The 20,916-nt window shown below is 43.7% G+C and overlaps 2 long non-coding RNA genes across 5 annotated transcripts in view; one reads left to right on the forward strand and one right to left on the reverse strand.

Annotated features, from left to right (window-relative positions):
- LOC145862392 (uncharacterized) overlaps positions 1 to 20,916 on the reverse strand; it is a 386,091-nt gene that overhangs the window by 169,616 nt on the left and 195,559 nt on the right. The window lies entirely within an intron of this gene.
- On the forward strand, positions 11,518 to 16,819 carry LOC106580023 (cilia- and flagella-associated protein 157). 4 transcript variants are annotated; one of them, XR_014381814.1, is made up of 6 exons: positions 11,518 to 11,681; positions 12,195 to 12,419; positions 12,582 to 13,107; positions 13,983 to 15,069; positions 15,466 to 15,593; positions 15,839 to 16,819. It is a non-coding gene; the product is annotated as a cilia- and flagella-associated protein 157 (long non-coding RNA). The 4 variants fall into 4 exon arrangements; XR_006760872.2 differs by having other exon boundaries at positions 13,983 to 14,322; positions 14,749 to 15,593; XR_014381813.1 differs by having other exon boundaries at positions 12,582 to 12,726; positions 12,851 to 13,107; positions 13,983 to 15,593.

Below are 20,916 nucleotides of genomic sequence, written 5' to 3' on the forward strand. Positions count from 1 at the left end.
GACATCGAGCGGGCGTTACGGACGGAGCCTACTCCTCCGCAGTGTCCAGTGGGTCGTAAGTACGTTCTGCTCGGTGTTCGCGATCGGCTGATTCGGTGGGCTCACACGCTTCCCTCCTCGGGTCGCCCAGGGGTTGAGCGGACAGTGCGTGGTCTTAGTGGGAGATACTGGTGGCCCACCTTGGTGAGGGACGTGAGGCACTATGTCTCCTCCTGTTCGGTGTGCGCTCAGATTAAGGCTCCTAGGCACCTGCCTAGAGGGAAATTACAACCCCTCCCGGTTCCACAACGACCATGGTCCCACCTGGCGGTGGATTTCTTGACCGATCTCCCGCCGTCTCAGGGCAACACTACGATCCTGGTCGTTGTGGACCGGTTTTCTAAGTCCTGCCGTCTGCTTCCATTACCCGGTCTTCCTACGGCCCTGCAGACCGCGGAAGCCTTATTCACCCACGTCTTCCGGCACTACGGGGTGCCCGAGGATATCGTCTCAGATCGAGGCCCCCAGTTCACGTCCCGAGTGTGGCGGGCGTTTATGGAGCGACTGGGGGTTTCGGTCAGTCTGACCTCGGGGTTTCACCCCGAAAGTAATGGGCAGGTGGAAAGGGTAAACCAGGAGGTGGGCAGGTTCCTGCGGTCCTACTGCCAGGACCGGCCAGGGGAGTGGGCAAGGTTCGTGCCATGGGCCGAAATGGCTCAGAACTCTTTGCGCCACTCCTCCACCAACATGTCACCATTCCAATGTGTGTTGGGTTATCAGCCGGTCCTGGGGCCATGGCATCAGAGCCAGACGGAGGCCCCTGCGGTGGAGGAATGGGTTCAGCGCTCAAGGGAGACCTGGAACGCTGTGCAGGAATCCCTGGAACGAGCCAGGGAGCGACAAAAAGCAAGCGCTGACCGGCACCGCAGCGAGGCCCCCGTGTTCACCCCAGGGGAGAGAGTCTGGCTCTCGACCCGGAACCTGCCCCTCCGCCTGCCCTGCCGGAAGCTGGGTCCGCGGTTTGTGGGGCCATTTAAAGTCCTGAGGAGAATAAACGAGATGTGTTACAGATTACAACTTCCTTCTTATTATCGTATTAACCCCTCGTTTCATGTGTCTCTCCTCAGGCCGGTGGTAGCTGGTCCGCTGCAGGAAAATGAGGTACGGGAGGTCCCTCCACCCCCCCTGGACATCGGGGGGCCCCCGGCGTACACAGTCCGGTCCATCTTGGACTCCAGACGCCGGGCGAGGGGCCTGCAGTACCTCGTGGACTGGGAGGGGTACGGCCCGGAGGAGAGGTGCTGGGTACCGGTGGAGGACATACTGGACCCAGCTCTCATCCGGGAGTTCCACAGCCTCCATCCGGATCGCCCTGCGCCTCGCCCTCCGGGGCGTCCTCGAGGCCGGTGTCGGCGCGCTGCGGGAGCCGCGCGTCAGGCGGGGAGAACTGTCACGACAGTGACGGATGGTGGCGCCCCTCCTCGGCCGGGCGGAGCTCGGCGGTCGTCGTCGCCGGCCTACTAGCTACCATCGATCCCTTTTTGTTTCACTTTCGTTTGGTTAGGTCTAGGTAGGCACGCACCTGTTTTGGGTTAGTCATTAGTAAGGGGGTTTATTTAGGTTAGCGTAGGATGTATGTGGTTGTACGTGATTGTGTTGCTTGTCCGGGGTTTTTGTGCTAAAAGAACGTGTACTGAGTTTTTCTTCTGCCAGTGGTTTATTTTCTTTGTGTACACCACCGCAGAATATTTAAGGGCTGCGCCCCTATACTTTTGGCGACCACATCCAGTTGCTTCAAATAAAGAAGGGTGGTCATGAACTCTCTGTCTCCTGCGCCTGACTCTACCTCTCCTGTTGTTCTTCGAGCCAGCCCGTGACACCGACATTAAAAAGCCAGACTACAAAAGACCATCGTTATGTTTGGAGCAAAAAGGGATCTCGAAGAAGCCGAAGAACACCATCCCAACCATGAAGCACAGGGGTGGCAGCATCATGCTTAGCTGCAGGTGCACTTCACAAAATAGATGGCATCATGAGAAAATAAAATTATCTGGATATATTGAAGCAATATCTCAACATTAGTCAGGAAGTTAAAGCTTGGCCGCAAATGGGTCTTCCAAATGGACAATGACCCCAAGCATACTTCCAAAGTTGTGGCAAAATGGCTTAAGGACAACAAAGTCAAGGTATTGGAGTGGCCATCACAAAGCCCTGACCTCAATCCTATAGAAAATTTGTGGGCAGAACTGAAAAGGTGTGTGTGAGCAAGGAGGCCTACACACCTGACTCAGTTACACCAGCTCTGTCAGGAGGAATGGGCCAAAATTCACCCAACTTATTGTGGGAAGCTTGTGGAAGGCTACCCGAAACGTTTGACCCAAGTTAAACAATTTAAAGGCAATGCTACCAAATATGAGTGTATGTAAACTTCTGACCACTGGGAATGTGATGAAAGAAATAAAAGCTGAAATAAATCATTCTCTCTACTATTATTTTGACATTTCACATTCTTAAAATGAAATGGTGATCCTAACTGACCTAAAACAGGGAATATTGACTAGGATATAATGTCAGGAATTGTGAAAAAGTTTAAATGTGTTTGGCTAAGGTGTATGTAAACTTCCGACTTCAACTGTATATGGTCCAGCTGTGATGTCATCTCTCAGAAGAGTCATCCCTCAGGGTCCCTATGCTACCACCTATTGATATGTCATTTCTCAATGCAGTGCATCTCTCAGGAGAAGTGGGGATTTCGAAAGGAGTCTTTTAACACTAGAAGCGCTGGAATTCCATAAAAACTAGAACCGTTATGACTTGATATTTCAATTATTATTATTTCAAATATTCAATAATAAATAGTACATTATAAAATGAATGCGTTTGTTATTAGTTAAGGGAGCTAACGTTATCTAGCATTTACATTTATGAAAACACAATGTTACATTCTTGGCTACCGGTAGGTAACGTTCAAAGACAGAGCTCACAGCGAGTGAATAGACATTTATTTTGCATAATTGAAATTCCATCTCTGCAGACCATGACTAACGTCCGATATCCTAAACCCCCACTTTTCCTGAGAGATACACTGCACTGAGAGATGACATATCAGTAGGTGGCAGCACAGAGACCCTGAGGGGCAATTGTGGTGGTGAACATGCACCTGAATTTCTGAAGTGTCCTGTTAGGGTGAAGGAGACGGAGGTGGCAAGAATAAGGGCTGTCCAGAATGTCTCCTGTCCGGAGGCATTGAGAAGAGTGGAAGAAAGGAGTGAAGTTGAAGAAGCAATGGTAGAAGGAGTAGAGAAACAAATGTGTGTTGTGATTAATAACTAGTTGTTTGATAGGAGATGAGCTCCTGATTTAGAACTTGTCACCACCGATTGTAACCACTCGGCGTCGGCTGACGTTGGTGGCGAGTCGGAAGAAATGGCGACTGTGCTTGAATCCGGGAGGCTCCAAGATGGCAGCTTGAGCGCACGCTTACTACCGTGCTCTGCACACCAACTTTTGAAAGATGGTGAAAAGTGTATTATTTTGAACTACCAAATTAATATTTTGCTTGCTAAAAGGACCAGGTCATTGATGATTTATGATTGTAATTTTCTTAATATCACAGCGCGCTGACAGAAAGAAATCTTATGGCTACCTCCTCAGCTAGCAATGCTCAGGCATCATCCAATGTCGTTATACAGTAGGCAATTGTTTTGATTGACAACTGCCACAACTATATTGGCCTGACAGATTGACAAGGATTTTCCTTCTTTGCCTATAACCCCAAGAAATCCTCCAGCTTCCAAGAAAGGCATGTTTGAACTGGGCCCTGATGCCGCTGTCAATAATGATGTCATCTCCACTCTTTCCAGGCTCATCAATACAAGGTCCGATGCCATGAATAAATGGTTGGCGACAACGCAACGTTAATCGAGGGCTTGAAAAAAACAATTGACCATGCATGCATGGAAATCAAGGATGTTAAGAAGGTCACCCACATCGAAAGCGTGTTCGAAAAAGAGGAGGGAAAGATGGACTTGCGCCAAAGAAGAATCGCAGAACTCGAAAGTTACTCCAGACGGTGGAATCTGAGACTGTATGGAGTTCCCGAGGCAGATGGGGAGAACGTGCGGCAAGAGACCATCAAAGTCTGCCAGGCTATCCTACCTGAGGAGAAGGCTAAGCTAGCAGATGTTGTCGACATTGTATATTGCCTTGGCACGAGAAGGCAGGGTGACTCCAAGCCCAGAGGTGTCATTCTCCAGTTCACATCACAGATCTACAGGGATGCCACTTGGAAAGCAGCAAAGTAATCTACCTTCTCAAAAAAGACTGCAAAACATTAGCCTCTATATTTAAAAAAAAATGAAGGCAGTATTGGACTCAATTATAGAAGAGACCCAATCTGGCTTCATGAGAAATAGACATCTAGTACCAGTCAAATGTTTGGATACACCTACTCATTCAAGGGGTTTTCTTTATTGGTATACCTCCAGGCTGTGTAACAGCTATTTGGCCAAGAAGGAGAGTGATGGAGTGCTGCATCAGATGACCTGGCCTCCACAACTACCCAACCTCAACCCAATTGAGATGGTTTGGGATGTGTTGGACCATAGAGTGAAGGAAAAGCACCCAACAAGTGCTCAGCATATGTGGGAACTCCTTCAAGACTGTTGGAAAAGCATTCCAGGTGAAGCTGGTTGAGAGAATGCCAGGAGTGTGCAAATCTGTCATCAAGGCAAAGGGTGGCTACTTTGAAGAATCTCAAATATACAATATATTTTGATTTGTTTAACAATTCTTTGGTTACTACAGGATTCCATGTGTAATGTCATAGTTTTGATGTCTTCACTATTATTCTACAATGTATAAAATAGTAAAAATAAAGAAAAACCCTTGAATGAGTAGGTGTGTCCAAACTTTTGACTGTTACTGTCTATCTAACAATATTCGACTGGTGTTAGACTTAAGGATCGGTGTCCCGCTAGTGGGTCAACTTCCGGTGAAACTGGAGGGAGCGTAATTCAAATAAATTCTAATAGTTATTATAGCAGTTAAACATTTAGGTATATATAAGTGTCTTATATCGGCAGAAAGCTTACATTCTTGTTAATCTAACTGCACTGTCCAATTTACAGTAGCTATTACAGCGAAAACATGCGATGCGATTGTTTGAGGATGGCGCCCCATATCCAAATATTTTTCCACCTGCGCAGGTTTCATACATTCACATATAAAGATTAAATATTCACGTACTTTTTGAAAATCTTCCTCTGATTTGTCATCTAAAGGGTCCCAGAGATAACATGTAGTGTCGTTTTTTTAGATGAAATCCTTTTTTATATCCCAAAAAGTCTGTATAGTTGGCGCCATCGATTTGAGTAATCCACTCGTTCAACTTGCAGAGAAAGGAATCCGAAAATCTACCTCTAGACTTTGTTTCAACAAGTCAAAATACGTTTGTATTTACTCCCCAGACACCCTAAAATGTAATCAAACTATAATATATCTTTCGGAAAGAAGTATGTTCAATAGGAAACCGATTTTAGCAGGTGCGCAACTTCATCATGGCACGCAAAGACACGGATTTTCAAGACTGTGTCCTCATACAAAAACTCATCTCTTATTTCTTTTGAAGTTACAAGCCTGAAACTTTGAACATAGACTGCTGACACCCTGTGGAAGCCATAAGGAATTTTACAATATGAGCTTTCTCTTGCAATTCTAAGAGGATGGTCTCTCAAAAAAAAGAATTCCGGTTGGTTTTACTTTGGATTTTCTCCTACCATATCTATTGTGTTATATTCTCCTACATTATTTTAACATTTCTTCAAACATCAAAGTGTTTTCTTTCCAATGGTACCAATAATATGCATATCCTGGCTTCAGGGCCTGAGCTACAGGCAGTTTGCTTTGGGCACGTCATTCAGGCAGAAATTGAGAAAAAGGGGCCTGATCCCTAAGATAATTATTGACTATTCTGATCTAATCTTCGAAGATAATTTTATTGTCTTCTTAGACTTTTATAAAGCCTTCGATTGTCACGGAACGGGCAGGCCAGTCCATAGCATCAATGCCTTCCTCTTGCAGGAACTGCTGACAGACTCCAGCCACATGAGGTCTAGCATTGTCTTGCATTAGGAGGAACCCAGGGCCAACCCAGGGGTCTGAGGATCTCATCTCGGTACCTAATGGCAGTCAGGCTACCTCTGAGCACATGGAGGGCTGTGCGGCCCCCCAAAGAAATGCCACCCCACACCATGACTGACCCACCGCCAAACCGGTCATGCTGGAGGATGTTGCAGGCAGCAGAACGTTCTCCACAGCGTCTCCAGACTCTGTCACGTCTGTCACGTGCTCAGTGTGAACCTGCTTTCATCTGTGAAGAGCACAGGGCGCCAGTGGCGAATTTGCCAATGTTGGTGTTCTCTGGCAAATGCCAAACGTCCTGCACGGTGTTGGGCTGTAAGCACAACCCCCACCTGTGGACGTCGGGCCCTCATACCACCCTCATGGAGTCTGTTTCTGACCGTTTGAGCAGACACATGCACATTTGTGGCCTGCTGGAGGTCATTTTGCAGGGCTCTGGCAGTGCTTCTCCTGCTCCTCCTTGCACAAAGGCGGAGGTAGCGGTCCTGCTGCTGGGTTGTTGCCCTCCTACGGCCTCCTCCACGTCTCCTGATGTACTGGCCTGTCTCTTGGTAGCGCCTCCATGCTCTGGACACTACGCTGACAGACACAGCAAACCTTCTATCCACAGCTCGCATTGATGTGCCATCCTGGATGAGCTGCACTACCTGAGCCACTTGTGTGGGTTGTAGACTCCGTCTCATGCTACCACTAGAGTGAAAGCACCGCCAGCATTCAAAAGTGACCAAAACATCAGCCAGGAAGCATAGGAACTGAGAAGTGGTCTGTGGTCCCCACCTGCAGAACCACTCCTTTATTGGGGGTGTCTTGCTAATTGCCTATTATTTCCACCTGTTGTCTATTCCATTTGCACAACAGCATGTGAAATTTATTGTCAATCAGTGTTGCTTCCTAAGTGAACAGTTTGATTTCACAGAAGTGTGATTGACTTGGAGTTACATTGTGTTGTTTAAGTGTTCCCTTTATTTTTTTGAGCAGTGTATAACATTGATCAGATTCCTACAAAATTAACTGCTTTTCACAGACAAGTATTCTTAGTGTGGTCATTAATATATAAATATAATTTTTCCCAACATAGGTATTTCATTTGGAACAATAAGGATATTTTGTTAGAAACAAATCTTAATTTTTTAAGAACTGGTTTAATAATCATATCCTGCTGGTGAGTCAACTTATTAATGCAGAAAGATTGTTACGCAATTTTTATCTTGTCACAATATCCCTGTTACACCTAGAGTTCACCATCGTCTTTGATATTCCATCTGGAACTCTCATGTTATTTAGAGGTGTAACCAGACCTCACCTTCTTGAGCTACCCTCGCTTAATCCAGTTGACTCTCCAATAGGAAAAATGTGTTTCTCCTTGCTCCCTCAGAACTACAAATCTATACATGCTTTATTTCAAAGAGATATTGTATTTATTCCTTATGCCACAACTTACTGGAATACATTTGTCAATATCTGTTGGAAAAAAGTATACTTATTACCACACATACCTGCTTGTTAACAAGGTCAAAGAGGTCTCTTTCAGAATTATCCGTAAGTATTACCCTGCGAATCATTACCTGAAGAAACTCAAAAAATACATTAACTTTAACTGTACTTTTTTTTGTTGAGCAACCAGAAACAGTTTTGCATTTATTTTGGCATTGTCTACATGTAAAGAAATTATAGAAATTATGGCAAGATATATATAGTTTTATAATTGTTAATATTCTTGATGACTTTAGTTTTTTATGGGAGAATCTGCTGCTCGTTTTCCTTAATTATAATAAGGATAAAGAAAAACAATTTTACCTCGTAAATCTAATTGTGCTAACGGAAGAATTTCATATTCATAAATGTAAATTCACTAATAAAAAAACACTCTTCCATTTTCTATAAGGAATTTGAGCAGTATATTAAGAACATTATACATTCTTCTAATAAGAAAGCTGTTAAAACAATCAATGTATCTTTTAAGGTCTTATTTTTATTTAACTAAGCATGTCAGTTAAGAACAAATTCTTATTTACAATGACAGCCTACCCCAGTCAAACCCCAACCCGGACAATGCTGGGCCAATCACGGCCGGTTGTGATGCAGGCTGGAATCGAACCAAGGTCTGTAGTGAAACCTCTAGAACTGAGATGCAGTGCCTTAGACCGCTGCACCACTCGGGAGCCCAATCTGTAATTTGTTGTACCCCCTAGCATGTTATCATTGTCTGTTTGTATACTTATTATATGTATGCTGTGTTTCTGCAATAAAAAATGTTATACAATAAAAATCAAATATATAAAAGACTGTGCTTGAATCCAAAAGTGTGGCAAGTGAAGTGTGTGATAATGAGTGGAAAATAGTGAAATCAAAGAATGGAACAAAACAAGCAAAAGTTGTAGTAGAAGACAAGGACCAATAATGCATTTGTTATTGGGCTGCGTTTTTTTGGACAAGGAGATTGATTTGGGAAATCCTTTTGTAATATCGAGGACTGTAAAGAAACCAGTGAGAAAGATGGATTCAATCAAAGTAACTAGAAGCGGCCTTGTTTTGGTTAATTGTGTTGATGAAGAATAGAAGTGTGCACTGGATCTGGCTAAAATGTCCCTGTAACATGTATTGATCTTGGGAATAGGGCACCTGCCAAAATAATTATAGCTGGAGTTTCGTTGGATATAGATGAGTATCTTAGTCAGAAAGTCCCAGGAGTGGTCAGTGCACGTCGCCTGACCCGTATGGTAAATGGAAGGAAGGAGAAAAGCCTGTCGATATTGTTGTTTGAGGAGACTCTACTTGGATATGTGAGGTATCCGGTGAGAGCATTTGTGTCAAAACCATTAGTGTGGAAATCGTAAAGGATATGGTCACGTGTCAAATGTTTGCAAACGGGAGAAGTATGATATTGAAGAATCTGTGAATGAAAAATGTTGCAACTGTGGTGGGGATCATACTCTGGACTTCCTTGAGTCTGGGGCGGTAGGTAGCCTAGTGATTAGAGCGTTGGGCCAGTTACCGAAAGGTTGCTAGATCAAATCCCTGAGCTGGCAAGGTAAACATCTGTTGTTGTTCCCCTGAACAAGGCAGTTAACACACTGTTCCTAGGCCATCATTGTAAATAAGAATTTGTTCTTAACGGAAATGTCTTGTTTAATATATATATATTTTAGCCTTCCCTGTGGCTCAGTTGGTAGAGCATGGTGTTTGCAACGCCAGCATGGTGTGTGCAATGCCAGGGTTGTGGGTCCGATTCCCACGGGGGGCCAGTACAAAAAAACGAAAAAAAAATGCATGAAATGAAATGTATGCATTCACTACTGTAAGTCGCTCTGGATAAGAGCGTCTGCTAAATGACTAAAATGTAAAAAAAAATGTAAATGTAACTTGAGTGCCCTGTTAGGGTCAAGGTGTCTCCACCCTCTCCGAGTTGGGCATCTCCGGCGCGGCCCACGCTTGGATTGCGTCCTACCTGACAGGTCGCTCCTACCAGGTGGCGTGGCGAAAATCTGTCTCCGCACCATGCGCTCTCACCACTGGTGTCCCCCAGGGCTCTGTTCTAGGCCCTCTCCTATTCTCGCTATACACCAAGTCACTTGGCTCTGTCATATCCTCACATGGTCTCTCCTATCATTGCTATGCAGACGACACACAATTAATCTTCTCCTTTCCCCCTTCTGATAACCAGGCGGCGAATCGCATCTCTGCATGTCTGTCAGACATATCAGTGTGGATGACGGATCACCACCTCAAGCTGAACCTCGGCAAGACGGAGCTGCTCTTCCTCCCGGGGAAAGACTGCCCGTTCCATGATCTCGCCATCACGGTTGACAACTCCCTTGTGTCCTCCTCCCAGAGTGCTAAGAACCTTGGCGTGATCCTGGACAACACCCTGTCGTTCTCCACTAACATCAAGGCGGTGACCCGATCCTGTAGGTTCATGCTCTACAACATTCGCAGAGTACGACCCTGCCTCACACAGGAAGCGGCGCAGGTCCTAATCCAGGCACTTGTCATCTCCCGTCTGGATTACTGCAACTCGCTGTTGGCTGGGCTCCCTGCCTGTGCCATTAAACCCCTACAACTCATCCAGAACGCCGCAGCCCGTCTGGTGTTCAACCTTCCCAAGTTCTCTCACGTCACCCCGCTCCTCCGCTCTCTCCACTGGCTTCCAGTTGAAGCTCGCATCCGCTACAAGACCATGGTGATTGCCTACGGAGCTGTGAAGGGAACGGCACCTCCATACCTTCAGGCTCTGATCAGGCCCTACACCCAAACAAGGGCACTGCGTTCATCCACCTCTGGCCTGCTGGCCCCCCTACCTCTGAGGAAGCACAGTTCCCGCTCAGCCCAGTCAAAACTGTTCGCTGCTCTGGCACCCCAATGGTGGAACAAGCTCCCTCACGACGCCAGGACAGCGGAGTCAATCACCACCTTCCGGAGACACCTGAAACCCCACCTCTTTAAGGAATACCTAGGATAGGATAAAGTAATCCTTCTAACCCCCCCCCCCCCCCCCCCCCCCCCCCTTAAAAGATTTAGATGCACTATTGTAAAGTGGTTGTTCCACTGGATATCATAAGGTGAATGCACCAATTTGTAAGTCGTTCTGGATAAGAGCGTCTGCTAAATGACTTAAATGTAATGTAATGTAATGTAATGTGTCAAGGATCAGGGCTGCCAGAGATCTCCTATATGGAGGAGTTGAAGGGGCAAGAGGCAACAGTGTTGAAGATATGGCAGTGGATGAATTGCAATCAGTTGCCAGTGTTCTAAGTAAATCGGGTGATCTGGATACACTCATTGTGAGGAAGGTGGATTTTGGGGCATTTATAGCCACAGTGATTAATTGTGCAGCGCAAGTGTCTAAGAGGTCCAAGTTACTGGATATATCTGCAGCCGAAAAGTTTTTGGGGCTCCAAGAATTCACAGCAGAAACACTACAAGGACTTTTGTCACAAGGAAATGTCCTGCCCTCACAGAAGGCTTCTGAGCCTGTGTTAGGACCTGATTAGAATGAGGTTTTTACAGAAAAGCAGGTTTATTTTGTTTAGTTAATTTATTTTTTTGGTAGTTAGTATGATATTTTATTTTTACCCAAATGTTTTTCCTTTTTTGGGATCCTTATTATTCATCCGCACAGTAGGTGGGAGAATGCACATTTAATTGTTGCGAACGCCATTACTCCATAGAAGAAGTACAATTTCGAATAATCTGGGAATGGAAAATGTTGCAACTGAGGTTTTTACAGAAAAGCAGGTTGATTTTATTTGGTTGATCAGTTTTTGGGTAGTTAGTATGATATTTTATTTTTACCCCCCCCAAAAAATATTTTGGGATTATTATTATCCACCCGTACACTAGGTGGCGGAATGCACATTTCATTGTTGCAAACGCCGTTATACCATAGAAGAAGTTGTTCTATAGCGCAATCGCTGGAAAAAATGACCTCCCCCCAAAATAGAATGAAAAGCAGAGATAAATCAACCGAGAAAGAGGACATGGGATTTGGAGACAAAGTGTTTTGACGACGCGTTGTCAAGGTGGCATATATTTCTACAGGTCGCAGAAACGAGACTGGAAAAGTGAGAGTTTTCATTGGCTGTGTATATTTTAGGCTAGTACAGGCTGATGGTTTGAGTGAGAAGTAATGTTGCGCGTGGACACACTGTCAGATTATTGTTGAAACGTCTAGTAGACGTCTATAGCCTAACGTAACCGAGAAAGCCTTTTTCGCAGAAGGTTAGGATAATTAACGTAGCAGGTTAGAAGACTGAGGTTAAGGTTATGCAAAGGGTTAGCGAAAAATCACTGTATCGAAGTGGTGTGAAGGGTGTGTCCCTAATGTAACCACGTAGGGTAGGGTAAAGACAACCCATCATAGCCATTACGGTAAAATAGGCAATCAAACACGAATCACTCATTAATGCAAGTCATCAAAATAATTATTTATTAAATACTGTCCATTAGTACGAAATCAACCATAAAAATAAATGAAATAAAACTAAATCATTTATGCTTTTAAACTACCAATCAAGTTTCCATGATTGAATTCCCCCCTATTTAAATGTCATCCTATTTTCTCACTGTCTTTCCAGATATCAGCACAAATGTGATGAGTTGGAGGTGCAACAACAAGGACTTCTCCTCTCAGTCTTTTACTGTTGAGAAGGACAGGGGGCTCTATTTAAAGTGCTCGCTGGCCCAGAAGGAGGATGAGCTCACAGACCTGTCAGAGCAACTGGGGGGACTGCAGCTCCGTCAACTCCGCCAAGAGTTGCAGGAGAACAAGGACAAGCTCACCTTTGAGAACATGGTTCTTGGTGAGATAAAGAACCTTGATACCACATCATCCCATTCACATGATCCACCACCAGGCTTTTATTTCAAACCAGCTCCAACCATACCTGATCCTGTGGTTTGAATTCAAGATTAATAAACGTTGATCATTTCATTGTATTACTCCTCACTCCATCCCCATGCAGCGGGTAAGCCGGAAGCGCCGGAGGAGTCCCGTGTGCAGAAGGAGGAGCTGATGGCCCGCCTGGAGGAGCAGCTCGGGAAGTAGAGACAGGAGCATCACACAGTCAACTACAGCCTAGAGAGGAAGGCCATACTGGACAGCGACAGGTCAATGCCATAGAGACACTGAGTGTACAAAACATTAAGAACACCTGCTCTTTCCATGACAGACTGACCAGGTGAATCCAGGTGAAAGTTATGATCCCTTATTGATGTCATTTGTTAAATCCAGGGGAACCCTGCTCTAGACTAAGGGATGCAGTAGCAAGTGGCAGCTGAGTTCCGGCGCATGTCGGACAGGAATATGCCAGAGACGACCATAATGTATCTGTGACAGCCCAGCTCAGCCGGCTGTCGGACAAGAGCAAGCAGCTGCCAGAGAAGAACAAGGACCTGAAGGAGAGAGAGAAACTGATCTGCAGAGAGCTGGAGACCCTGGAGCCCCCGTTCAACAAGATGACCCGCAAGAGCCTCGGCAACCAGAGGGGGGTGTGTGTGAGGGAGAGTGCATGATTTCTGTGGCTCAGTTGGTAGAGCATGGTGTTTGCAATGCCAGGGTTGTGGGTTCGATTCCCACAGGGGCCCAGTACAAAAAACAAAAAAAATGCATGAAATGTATGCACTCACTACTGTAAGTTGCTCTGGATAAGAGCGTCTGCTAAATGACTAAAATGTAAATTTCAGTGAATTGACACCGCCGCATGATAATATCGGGGCCTCTCTGAAGTCTGATCTGACCACTGACTAGTTACCTTCCTCTCTTCTTGAGCTATGCCAGGGTTCAGGAGGACCATATTGCACTGCTGGGAGAGATGCATGCCCTAAGGTCTGATGATTCCATTCAGAATCAAATTTGACTCCAGAGTTCCTGTGCTCTACATCAAGGGTGCCCAATTTTGGTCCTGGAGGGTCGCAGTCTCTGCTAGTTTTGTTCCTTGTCATTCAGTGATTGTTCTCTGAGCAGTCAGTGTAATGAATTTATCAATGCCTTTGAGAACCCAAAATTAGTAGGATTTCAGCACTGTACACCCCGACTGTACATGATACAATTTGTATTTTGCCTGGCTAACTGACGTTGATATGTAAGAAAGATATATCTTATTCATGTCAGACAAAAATGATTGATTCAGCCTGACATTTAAATGTCAGGTGCTCCCTCAGTAATTGTTGTTACATGAATGCCTTAAATGCCAGCAACAAGTGAGAGATGTGTTCAAATAACATTCTCACAAGATCTATTGAACTTCAATGGAACTCATGCATGGAACTCTGTGAAAAAGTCTGATTCCTGGTTTTTGTTTTCAACCCAATTTATATTGAATAACTAAATTAGGAATTAACCCCAACCCTCTGTGCTCCTACAGGCAGGAGCAGGCCTCAGTGTTGGAGGAGCTGGGCCTAGGCAGACAGGCTGGGAAGAGAGCTGGAGGAGGAGAGGGACGTGAGAGGACCGCTGGAGACCATCTAACAGGCAGCTGCCTTCACCCTCAAACTTGTCCTCAAGAAAAATAAGTGATGGGAATGAAAATTATAGCAGTGTAAGCATTGCGTTTATGTAGATAATCGTCTATGGAACCAGATGATGCAGAAGCTGTTGACTGTGTTGGACAGTGCTGCTCTGATGGCAAAATGGCCTGCCATGAAGGACTTCAACCCAGAGGGAGACTCCCTCCACAAGTTCAAGATCGGCCCTGGCCCAGAGAGGTACTGGAGACTGCACATATACTGCTCGCCTAGCATCCAATTCAAGTGTAATTCCACTGTAAGCTAGTGCACTAGTAGCCATTGTGCAGGTTGAGAAGAGAGGGACAAAATTCACTGACATTAGCATATAGTCTTGGAGAAAGCTGTCAATAGAGGACTACAGCAGAATAGTTTTATGCAGCTAATTATTAAATAGAAATGACTGTTCATGGGTTTTCTATGGTGCAAGAGTTAGAATATTGTTGCCACATGGCATACTGATCAAGAAACTCAACATGTGTATCTAGATCACTATGTTTCTCAAATGGCATGCATACCGGTCTCCTACAGTGCATACGTGTCTCCTACAGTGCATACGTGTCTCCTACAAGTATTCAGACCCCTTCACGTTTTCTACGTTAGTCTAATTCTCCCATCTCCACACAGGGGCTCTGGAGCTCTGTCTGAGTGGCCATCGGGTTCTTGGTCACCGCCATGACCAAGGCCCTTCTCCCCCGATTGCTCAGTTTTGCCGAGTGGCCAGCTCTAGGAAGAGTTATGGGTGGTTCCAAACATCTTCCATTTAAGAATGATGGAGGCCACAGTGTTCTTGGGGACCTTCAGTGCTGCAGACATGTTTTGGTACCCTTCCCGAGATCTGTGCCTCGACACAATGCTGTCTCAGAGCTCTCCGGACAATTTCTTCGACCTCGGGGCTTGGTTTTTGCTCTGACATGCACTGTCAACTGTGGGAGCTTATATAGACAGGTGTGTGCCTTTCCAAATCATGTTCAATCAATTTAATTTACTACAGATGGACTCCAAGTTGTAGAAACATCAAGGATGATCAATAGAAACAGGATGCACCTGAGCTCAATTTCAAGTCTCATAGGAAAAGGGTTTGGATACTTATATAAATAAGGTATTTCTGTTCTTTAGTTTTTATAAATTTGCTCAAATTAAAAAAATAAAAAAAAACAGTTTGCTTTGTCATTATGGGGCATTGTGTGTAGATTGCTGAGATTTTACTTAAAAAAAAAATATATATTTTTTAGTATAAGGCTGTAACGTAACAGAATGTGGGAAAAAGTCAAGGGGTCTGAATACTTTTTGAATACTATGTACATGCTCCAGATCATCAGGGCCTCTTTGCTCCCTCTCAAGGCCACCACACACCTGTGTCACTTCAAGACAGGAGTCCTGGGCCTTAAACCGTGTTGTACGCCCAACTACAACCACATCCTGTCCAAGATGGGACCCCTCTCCAAGAGCACCTGCCTTCAACTTCATAGGTCATTGAGCTGCATTTTATGCTGCTGTTTTTATGCTTGTCAAAAATACTATTTATTTATTTTATTAGTAAATGCAATAAATGTCCTCAGTGTATGTTGTAGCTTATTTACAGTAGATGCTGAGTAGGTGATTTTTGTTGTATTAATTGAAAGATAGGAAATATATATTTTTAAATGTAGTGTATTTTTTTGGGTCAACTTTGGTTTAATATATCAAATTTGTGTCAATGTCTTGTTAACCATAGCCTGGAAACCCCCACCGCCCTAGAAGAGGACTAGTCCGTCCAAACCCCTCTGGTCCAGAGTGGCTCCTCTGCTGGGTGACCCTCCCAGAGGGAGTCTGTTTACCCCCCACAGACCCACCCCAATCAGGGGTAGCCCCGCTGAACCCATCCTGAGAGAGGCAGGACTGGGCTTCAAACCCCTTTTTTAATGGGACATTTTCAACAGAAAATAAATAGTGCTACTTGGTTATGCAAAAAAAATGTCACTTATACATTTTATTTTTCAGCCACTAGGTGGCAGCAACTATACTTAGAATATGTTCTACTGAGTCTGACAAAGATCTGCCACTAAACAGTTTTCTAGAGAAAGCAATCAAAAGTTATTTTGTTTTGAGTTATTTAAAGAATGTAGCCAAAAAAATAAACATCAGAAATGTGTACTCAAAAGATGAAGACCTACTGTAGCACAGCCATTGTCCACATACTAAATCCAATATGTAGTTCATGAAGTAATAAACAGCCAGTGCTTGAGAAGAAAATACTTACTGAACTATATACTAGGTTCAATGGTTGTTGTGGGGACAGAATGTGGTCTGTTGTACTGAATATCTTCACAGCTCCCAAGTGGCGCAGCGGTCTAAGGCACTGCATCTCAGTGCTAGAGGTGTCACTGCAGACCCTGGTTCGTATCCAGGCTGTATTACAACCGGCCATGATTGGGAGTCCCTTAGGGCAGTGCATAATTGGCCCAGCGTCGTCCGGGTTTGGCTGGTGTAGGCCGTCATTGTAAATAAGAATTTGTTCTTAACTGACTTGCCTAGTTAAATAAAATAAACAACTGTAAGTACATAAAGTGGTATTTGACATTGTCATGGTCTCCATAATGCAAAGTCTGAGGATTTTTTTAAAAGTGACACTACGGGACCCCAGATGATGTGAAATAATGGTGCTTGTTTTCTGACAATGTTCACATCTTTATCGTATTAAAGCTTTGTGACTGGATGCATATGAAGAAGGGATTGTGGATGGGGGACATTTCAATATTATCTTTTTGTGAGCCTATTGCTAACCTTTTGTCACTACTACCCTGTTTTTCACTGTCTTAATTGAAAGCTATTTTCTTGATGCCTTTACCCATCAAAGCTAGTTGAAAATATCTCCCTAAATGAATCAGTGTCTGATTTATAGGGACATGTCTTCTCATAGACTATCAAAAGATATCAGACAGTAACTCCCTTTTATTGGTGTGATTTATCACTTTCCTCTCTGCAGTAATTCTCAGGTGAATGTACTTGTCTTCTCAACCCCTGAAAATAGATTATTTATCTCTTTAAGTGTGCCAATGAGGTTTTGCGAATCCACTGTAGAGGTTTCTGTGCTGGATCCACCCCTTGCCCCGGCTATTAAAATGGATCCTGAAAAGTTAAACATATTGGCACATTGTGCTTCTTGGAGCCGCCTAGGTGCAACTAGAGCTTGAAGGAAAACAGATGTTTTGTCTGAGCTGGCCCATGTCCTCATTTATTATTCCCATTCAACAGCACTGACAGACCCCTCAGTTTCTGCTAAAAGGCAGTCAGTCTGCATCTGAAATGGCCCCTTATTCCCTATATGCACTAATTTACCAGTAACCTAGGCTGCGTGCTTTGGTCAAATGTAGTGCAGTAAAAAGGGAATTGGGTGCCAGTTCAGATTCACACTGAGCCATTAGAAGCTGTTATCTAACATTTCAGTGTTTTGAAGTGCTGCTGCCTTATTTTGGGAACAGATGGGGACCTACCATAGCATGGGCATCTATACTAAATGGATGAGTGCCAACTGAACTGCAGTCTAGTGAGACTAAGGCATTGGCATAGCAATCAAGTACATGGTGATATGTTATACAGCGCTCTCCTGTCATGCTTCAATTCTGTACGTGTTCAGTATTAATGATACTTGTATGATGCATGAGTTCAGTGCAGATATTGATTGAATGGAGCAGGTGACTCAGTCTTTACTCTTCAATTAAAAATGTTCCAATGGTCAACGCGTTAGGGTAAGAGCATGGTGCTTGTAGCCTTACACGGAACCCAAACCGGCTGCGCACTTGCGCCATCGTGCATACATTTATTTTGTCCCCCTACACCAAACGCGATCCGACACGCAGGTTAAAATATCAAAACAAACTCTAAACCAATGACATTAATTTGGGGACAGGTCAAAAAGCATTAAACATTTATGGCAATTTAGCTTGCAGTTGCTTGCTAATTTGTCCTATTTAGCTAGCTTGCTGTTGCTAGCTAATTTGTCCTGGGATATAAACATTAGGTTGTTATTTTACCTGAAATGCACAAGGTCCTCTACTCTGACTATTAATTAATGTCGGGAGTCTTATTCTGGTGACGTGACAAATAAAAATAATCTCGCTCTTTTGTCAATCATAATCTCATAAAGGCAACAGTCCAAACACTTAAAAGACACACCCTATCCCCTCAGCCCTCAAATTAAATGGACACTTCTGATGACGTATCATGACATCTGACGAGTATACACTTGCAGGGCGAGGGAGGAAGGAATGATTTTTAAATGAACCACCCTTGACCAGAAATTCGTCACTAGTTCATCCCGCGATGATTGAGTTTTCAGCCACCGGTAGCTTGTGGGTGCTTCATATGCGCTACAGTCAATTATGATTGCATGTCTACTTATATTAAATATATAATTATTAATATATGCCTACTTTATGATAGCTAGCAAATTAATTAGCTAACTAACGTTAGCCTGCCTAGCTGGAACTTTTGAAGAACTCCATTGATGTTTTAAGTTTTCGCAGACTTTTCTTAGTGGATTGTACACTCGCAAACTCGACTAAAAACGAGGGCTGAGCGGCTTACGTTGCAAACTTTCCTTGCTTGACTAATCATTTGGACTGCCCTTAGTTCCCAGAATACATTTTGATCTTCTCTTTAAAGGTTCCCAGAATGTTTCATACGTTGTGGGAACATTGTGGGGATATGACAAGAGATAGGTTCCCAAAACACTAGAACTGTCCAGTTGTGCTGACATTCAGATATGGTTTGTATCAGTTCCTTAAAGGTTCCCAGAACATTTAATTAGATTGTGGGAACAGTGTGGGTAAATTAGAAGAGAGAGGTTCCCAAAACACAAAATATACTCAATTGTGATGACATTCATACAATATTTAAGTTAGGTTGCACAGGACGTTCCTATAATGTTGTAAGACTGTTGGAAAAACACCTGGTATAAGTTCTTTAAAGGTTACCAGAACATTTAATTAAGTTATGGGAGTTGTCTGGGATGCAAAAATATTGTTGTGGGGAAGCAGGTAGCCTAGTGGTTAAGAGCATTGGGCTAGTAACTGAAAGGTTGCTAGTTCAACTCCCCAAGCCGATCGCCAACACTTTCTGATGACGCTTAATTAAGAGATGTGAATGACATTTGAGCGCAAAGACGTTTAAGTAGGAAATACGTAAACATACATTTTGCATACATACCGAACTCTCTAGGGCAAAGAAGGCATCCATGACCTATCAAATATAATTCTGTTAATAGATTTGATATAAGGTTACAGCAGACCTGTAGTATTTCGAAACATCAATAGCATTTTTGTGCAGGTCTGCTCAATAGTTTACCACAAGTAATCTGTAAAGAGAGCATTACCTCATCTGGTACTTGGTTGGGCCCATTAAGAGCCTGAAAGCTGCTACAAAGAGAGTGTGTGCCCCGAATTTCCCGACGAGGCTGCCAGGCACAGACACCCTCATGATCTACAGGAATTGTGTTTGAAAGGGGTATACAGTACTTAGTTATTTCCCACAGCAGAACATCATTATTAGATTATGCTTTGTCTCTCTCTACATTACGTGATGAACACAAATTATTAGAGGCATTTTCATTCAATAAGAGCGGACATGAAAAAAGGGAAAGAACATAATCTCTGCCCCATTTGAACTGTTTGTCCAGTGCGCACATACTCCTCACCTGTTACACCTATTTAGGGCAGCAGATAATCTAGCAGAGAGCGTAAATCCAACAAGGTGAAAAATCTGTAACCTTGAGCAACGCACTTAACCCTAATTGCTGCAAGGGGGATTTAGCGAGAGTGGGATATGCAAAATACATTTCCAATTCATACATATGTATTAATACACAGTTGTATATGTCTGAAATAGGACAAATATAAGCACGCATCAAATTAGTATTATTATTACAACGCCAAACAGAATACCATCTCTAACCATGAGAAACTTTCTAATGGCTAATGATTAAAAAAGGCTGCACATTGTCCCCCCTGTCCTCTAATTCCATCATCACCTTTGTAGGCTACCACCAACCCCACATGGATCGACACGGCACAATCTCGGATTTGCCTGTTCCTTATCTCTAGCATAATTTCAGGAATATAATTGGTTGTATTTATTATGCAGAACCATCCATAACCTGTTTTTTGGTAATGGACAAATACATAATGAATCCAGAAGGATACATGTCATTCTATACTACTCAATTAATATTTCTCTGCAATTTGACATTCATAGTGCAATTGATAAATATTATGATGCATGTGTTAACGGATAGGCTACAGTAACAGGCTATAATCAATAGAGGATTTGTGAAAGATATTGTACAGAGGGGGATCAATTAATAGGCCCTATGCGGTAGCTTATACAACTGTAAGAAATGATCGGAAGCTTTATCTGCTGGTATAATTGACAGAAATCCCCACCCCATTTGCCACGGCAAATCACTCTCTGTATATAGTAGGCAGCAGTTTTCTTATGCTTTAAGTTTGTGCTAGTGATTAATGTATATTGGCCAACAATTGCAATGGCTTACTGGCTCGCTGGGCACAGCACATTTTTCAAATCCCCAACCCCTGCCCTATAAAACCTCCCACCCACCATTTAAGCATATACAATTATTACTTCTTGTAATACCAGCAGACATCTGGATAGTGAACTACAAAAAAATACCATGTGTAAATGACCTGAGGAGCAACACAAACGATTGCATTTGTCCAGAACATTTTGTTAGGTTCCCACTGTCAAAACATCGGAACAGTCAGAATGTCAGTTACTTGAAATGCACAGGCAGGCAGT

This window comes from Salmo salar, chromosome 20 (genome assembly GCF_965601325.2).
Source record: "Salmo salar chromosome 20, fSalSal1, whole genome shotgun sequence".
Taxonomy (NCBI): Eukaryota; Metazoa; Chordata; class Actinopteri; order Salmoniformes; family Salmonidae; genus Salmo; species Salmo salar.